Genomic DNA, 6,258 nt, shown 5'->3' with positions numbered 1-6,258 from the left:
GTAAAGGGATTAAGAAGTACAAATAGGCAATTACAAAATAGTCATGGGGATGAAAAGTATAGCATAGAGAATATAGTCAACAACATGATAATAACTATATATGGTGCCAGATAGGATGGTACCTAGAATTATCAGGGGCATCAATTTGTAAGTTATGTAACTGTCCAGCCCCTATGCTGTACACTTGAATGTCAACTGTAACTGAAAAAAAAAATTTAAGGGAAAACTCATATCATTTGATCCAACATTTTAAAAAATCAAACATGCTAAAAGATTCTTATATACTCTGTATTTTAAGAACATTTTTTTCCTGGTTTCCCTTATATTAAGACATATTTTTCAAAACATTAAATGTATTTGTATATTCACCTACTAAAGAAAATAGAAAAAAATTTTTCTTCCTCCTACCATGTAATCCCCACTGATCCCTTCCCCATCTCCTGACCCACTATTTCTTCTGGTGAGATATTTGGGGATTTTAGTTTCAGATTGTCATATTTTTTAATGAAGTATAATTACATGGACTTCACTACATACTTTATTGGTTTATTTGATCACCAGTCTACGTCCTTCTTCTATTCATATTTTTTTTCACAGAGCACAAGCTTAATCACTTCTACAGAGGGTCTGTAGATGATATTTCTGAGTCTTAGTGTATTTGTTAATATTTTATTTTATACTCACACTTCAATGATTATGTAGCTGGCTATAAGATATTAGGTTCAAATTCAATTTCCCTCAGAATTTGAAATTTTGCCCCACTGAGTATCTTTTATTGTTCAGTCTAACGCGAATCTAATTCTCACTTCTGTCTTTTTTTCTTTGTAGACATTTGGGATGTTTTTCTTCATCCTTGGTATTCTCAAAATTTACCATTTTATGTTTAGCTTCATTCATTAATTTAAAAAATATTCATTGGGCACCTACTATGTGCCAAGTGTAGTTTTATATGTTAGGGATATAACAGTGAACACAAAAGCCAGAGACATGTGTCTTTTATTATTTAATCCACTGGCCACCTGGTGGTCCTTTGAATTAGTGTTGTACTTCACTTAAAAAATGTTTTATAATAATTTCCTTGGTTATTTCTTCCATTCCACCCTCTCTGTTCTATGTGCTTGGAATGCTTAGAAGAAGGTATATTGCACATTATGGAACCATCTTCCCAATAACATACATTGTCTAATCATTTTCTAGAGTAGCTATTTTTAATTTCTGGGGTTTTTTTTGTTCTCTATACTGAAGAAACCCTTGACTTGTTAATTCATTCTTTAGCTCTGTCTACTCTGCCATTAAGCTAGCTAATGAGATATTGAAATTTCTACCCAGGTATTTAAATTGGTATAAGTTATTGTTGTTGATTCATGTTGTTCTACATGAATCAATATCATCTGCTTTCTTTTTTTCCTCTCTGCTTTCTTTCTGTCATAAATTATTATTTCAGATTTTTTTTTTTTTTTTTTTTTTTAGCTGAGCCATCCTGCTACCTGTTGGCAGCTCAGCTCGGGCCGGGCATTAAACCGCTGTTGCTCAGAGCTCAAACTCTTGAGCACGGTCTTAACCAACTGAGCCACTCGGCCGACCCTATGAATTATTATTTCGTAATTAAGGTTATTTTAAAGTGATCAACAATTTATAATTACTAAGCTATTTATTTTTCTTCCAATAATGGCATTTTAAAATAGATGTTATGTTATCTCTTTAATATCAATTAGAATAACTATTTTTGTTTATCCAAATAACTAAATTTTCAGGTGTAAAGTCATTTATTTGGTGAATTTATTGACTCTCTTTCATAGTGATACATTTCCTCATGTAGTTCTTGGTTGTCTGGCCATCTTTGTATTCCAGAGTCAACATTTGACTCTTTGAGATGCGTGATCCCTTCTTGGATGGCTCCCTCAGGTGCTTGTGGAAAGGAGCAGTGCATGTTTTATAGGTAAGTGTATAGCTCGTCTTCTGCTCCCTGGCTCCATGCCCTTCCTGTAGGTCACTAGCCACACAATGGACCACCTCTCTGGCCTTACAGCCTACATACACTCATCACTTTATTGTGACAATAAACTGCTACTGCCCACTGCTAAGCCCTATTGGAGAAAAAAAGGGTGACTGACTGGTTATCCTCCTCAGAAAGAAATTACTGATCCCAATGTTCCAGAAGCTTCAGCTGCTCATTGCAGTCATTGACTCTGAGGTTGCAGCACCCTGGGACTCATCCCCTCATCTGCGTTCTTTTTTTTTTTTTTTTTTTTTTTTTTTTTTTTGTGCTGTGCTTTTTTCTAGAGCATTGTTCTGCATGAATCAAATTCATCTGCATCCCCTTCTCCTTATCTGCTTGCTTTCTGTCATAAATTGTTGTTTTATAACATAATTAAGGTTATTTTAAAAAGTACCTTTTCAGCTATTTTAAGAGATTTGGGGAAGCACAGGCATTTGTTCAGCCAACCATCTTTATCCAACTACTTTCTTTTTCACGCTCCGTTAAATTAATTCAGCAAGAAAATGATTTTCTGAAAAATGGTTACTTTTACCTAGAATATGAAAGCCAGAAATATTGAACATATTCCTCATGAAATAATCCTATAGAAGGCAAGTAAGCCAAAACAGTTTTATTTTGTTATGTTTTTTTCCTGTGCTCATTATTAAATTATCACCTCCTAGCTTCCAACCCACTGCTCTATTCTTCACGTTTTGTGATTCTGAGGCAGGGACTCTGCAAAAACAGTTCTCTTTCATTAGCTGGATCACTATTAGGCTTTGACAACAAGTGGCACTAGACAGAGTAGACAAGAGGAGAGAATGCAGGTACTTTCCTTCTAGGTTACTTTCTGCTTCTGTTTTGATTCTTGTTATTTTCAGCATCACCCAACAAAGATGTACCCTGTCAGTGGCTCGTTGTTCCAGTCGTACAGTTAATTCCAGTTATATTTTTTTTCCCCAACACAGACAAAACCAACATCGCTATGGTCCCTAACAAGACCTAGTTTTAGCCAACTGGTGCCCCCTCCTCAAAGGTTTAGTTCCCAGTCCCATGCAGCACCTCTGTGGCATTCTTGAGGCACTTACACAGCTCAGCAACACCCCCTCCTCGGAAGTCTGAGTCCAAGCTCTGTGAGTCCCTCATCCAAGCTTCTAAATTTTAATAATCCTAACCTCTTCCATGTATTCACTTATTCCCTAGGGATGTTCTGTGAAACCTTATTGTCCCCTTTTTCAGATATCCAATTCCTGGCTGAAAACTCTTTATATTAAATTCCATTAAAATTGCTGTGGTTTCTATCTCTTAAGTGGGCTCTGAATAGTACCCTTCTATACCTATCATGGCTGTCTTCAAGTGCCCAATGCGAATTCTGTCTTACTGTCAAAATGACTATTACTACTTATATTACATCTGCAAAATATTACATACTGTTGCTATATTTTACTGAAACATTTGAAATACAGTTAAAGGAACATGCACACGAGTCTCCTCTCATAATTTCAAAATATTTTAGTTCAAGATGGTTTTGAAAGGGTAAATAAAGCATTTCCATTAAATTTTTCTCCACACAAGTTTTTCTGAAGCCCTAAAGCACCAGAATCCTCACTGTCTGTCTTTGGAAATCTTTTCATTTCAGTAAACTAATCATGAGTTCCTTGTCTATCCAAGCCAGAGAAAATGTTAATGTCAAACAATGGATACTGTCAACTGAAGTATGACTTCCCCCAGAGTATTTAAATTTCTTTAACTCTTGACCCAACTTACACATATTTTCTTTTAAATACGTAGCAAAAGGGAGCAAAAATGTTTAGATATTTACTAGACTTACATTTTATTTTTGTAGAAAATCAGTGGATGCTACCTGGCTGTTAGTGGACAGAAATATAAAAGCCATGGAAGCAAAAGAGGCCTCAATATGGATCACGAGTCCTGACTTTCATCTTGCTCCCCTAATTGATTAAATAGTTGAGTCCAAATATATATTGTCTGTGACATCTCACTCTCAGGAGGTTGCCACATCACCAGTGTTAATAACAAAAAAGTCCAGATAAAACAACAACACAACATATACAAGACAGGAGGTACCAAGTAAGTACTTGGTTTTTTGAGACGAGGACCAGCTGCTTCATGAAAAGTCTGGCTTTTCACATTAATGTCTTACTCATACTCGGCAGCCATGAGACTATTGACAAAAGCAATGCCTTTCTCAGGTAATCAGAAAATTAGCAGAAGGACCTTAACTATTAGTGCCATTACCCTAAACGTACCCAACTACTGACTGGAGAGATGGATGTGGAAAAAAGTGTACAAGAATAACAGTTATTCTGCCCAAATGATGATTTTATCCCAAGGTTGGAGCTCCCAGGTCATCACTGAGATTGCCCTAAATAAACACTAGGGTAGCAATGCAGACTCAACCCAGAAATTGCAAGTGAAGGTAAAAAACTTATGACAATCTGTTCCATATAAAAATAACTGAGTGACATATCCTGAAAGAAAACATCATTAAGAATTTATCTTTAAAAATGTTCCTTCTTTCCAACCAAGAACCATTTTTTTGTTGTTGTCCAAATAAAACAGAGTAATTTTTTAATCTAAGATTAATTTATTCAAGGACCTAAAAATTCCACAGAAAACTTCCTCCCCCAAAATTATTCTTTGAAGCATGTCATCAGTTCATAAAATGTAGACATTGTAAAATGTTTTTAATTACAGCTTAATTTTTATCACTGTGTTCTGGTAAAAATAAGCCAAGGATATGATTCTATGCACTGATATATATAACCCATCAAAATGCTCTCTCATCAGAAATTATTCTTAAAATTTAATTAAGAATATATTTATTCACTCAAGAAATATTTGTTGAGCATCTTTTACATGGTAGTTTCTTTTTTAATCACAAGGTAAGACCTCCCAGGGATTACAATGACAAACAAAAAATTACTTTCTGTTTTTTTCTTATGTTATTCAAATTCCAACTGTTTGTTTCTTCTTAGTACAGTGATGGTCAGATAATGAGAGAAACAGGCAGTTAATAGTTGAAAAAGAGTACATTCTTACAATGGAAATAATTTAAACTATTTGCAGAAAGGAAAGTCCAATTAAAGTAAATTCAACTGACCTAACTTTAACAATTTTTTCAATGATCACTATGTTTTACATTTGAATTAAGTGCACATATTTTATTACTATTTTTACTCACCGCTATTGCTTATATCCCACTCCATTCCTTGGATTCACTTTTCCTCTTGCTGGAGTCCATCCTTTTGTAGTTTTCTCAGCAAGAATCTGTAAGAAGTAAATTCTATTAGACTATCCAAAACTTTCTTTATACTTAATTCTTGAACAATAATATAGACCTGTATAAACCCTCAGGTTAAGATTATTTTTGCCTCAGCTTTTAAAGCTTTTTTTTCTATTGTCTTCTAGCATGTACTAATACTAGGAGGAAAAAAATTCAGTCAATGTAACTGTTGCTACTTTGAGAAATCTATAAAACAATTCCTAATTAGATTGTTTAATTTTCACCTAGGGCCACACCATGTACAGTTCTGTAATTCTTGCCCTGTACAAAGGAATATGGCTAAGGGAGTAAGTGGGGGCTGAAAACTAGGCCAAGAGTCACTCACTCAAGTCATTAAATAAAAGAACAGCATCTGTCAGAGGGTACTGTTTTCTTTTACACATAAAAGTGTCATATAAGATGGTGGTGTCGCTATATCATATACAGGATTTAATTTTTACTTCTCATATTCACCCCTTTGGTCATTATCTGTTTGAGGATCTGTGTCTTTCTTCAATTTAGAAGATACTCTCATTTCTTCAAATCTAGCCTTTTTTATATATATATATTTTATAGAATACATATTAGACATGTCAGAACTATTAAAATGTTAGTCCTGGGGCTGGCCGAGTGGCACGATGGTTAAGAACTGGCTTGGGACGCCAGAGGGCCCCGGTTTAGATCCCACATATGAGGGCCAGTGACACTGTCCTCTACAGCTAAGATGCTGAACAACAGCTCAACCTGGAGCTGGGCTGCTGTGAGTCGCTGGCCATGGCTGCAGCCCCTGTTGCAGTGGGTTGCCATGGGCTACCGTGTGTAGCCAGCAGCCAGCGTGAGCGGCCAGCAGCCACTGTGAGCGACGGTCCAGAAGCCGGCGACTGATGTGCCTTGCCTGGGAAGAGCACAATGATGGTGCCAACTTGGGCCAGTGAAGCAACGTCCTCCACAACTAGACTGAAGAACAAAACGACAGCAACTTGTCTGTTCCCCT

General features: G+C 35.9%; 1 protein-coding gene across 1 annotated transcript in view; it reads right to left on the bottom strand.

Annotated features, from left to right (window-relative positions):
- KCNN2 (potassium calcium-activated channel subfamily N member 2) overlaps positions 1 to 5,269 on the bottom strand; it is a gene marked incomplete at its 3' end in the record, with an annotated part of 243,353 nt that extends 238,084 nt beyond the window's left edge. The window contains exon 1 of the mRNA XM_019632454.1: positions 5,184 to 5,269. The remainder of the gene's footprint in view (positions 1 to 5,183) is intronic.
- Between the last annotated feature and the right edge of the window lie 989 nt (positions 5,270 to 6,258).

This window comes from Hipposideros armiger, unplaced genomic scaffold (assembly GCF_001890085.2).
Source record: "Hipposideros armiger isolate ML-2016 unplaced genomic scaffold, ASM189008v1 scaffold_1145, whole genome shotgun sequence".
NCBI lineage: Eukaryota > Metazoa > Chordata > Mammalia > Chiroptera > Hipposideridae > Hipposideros > Hipposideros armiger.
This window is presented reverse-complemented; position numbering and strand designations above follow the sequence as displayed.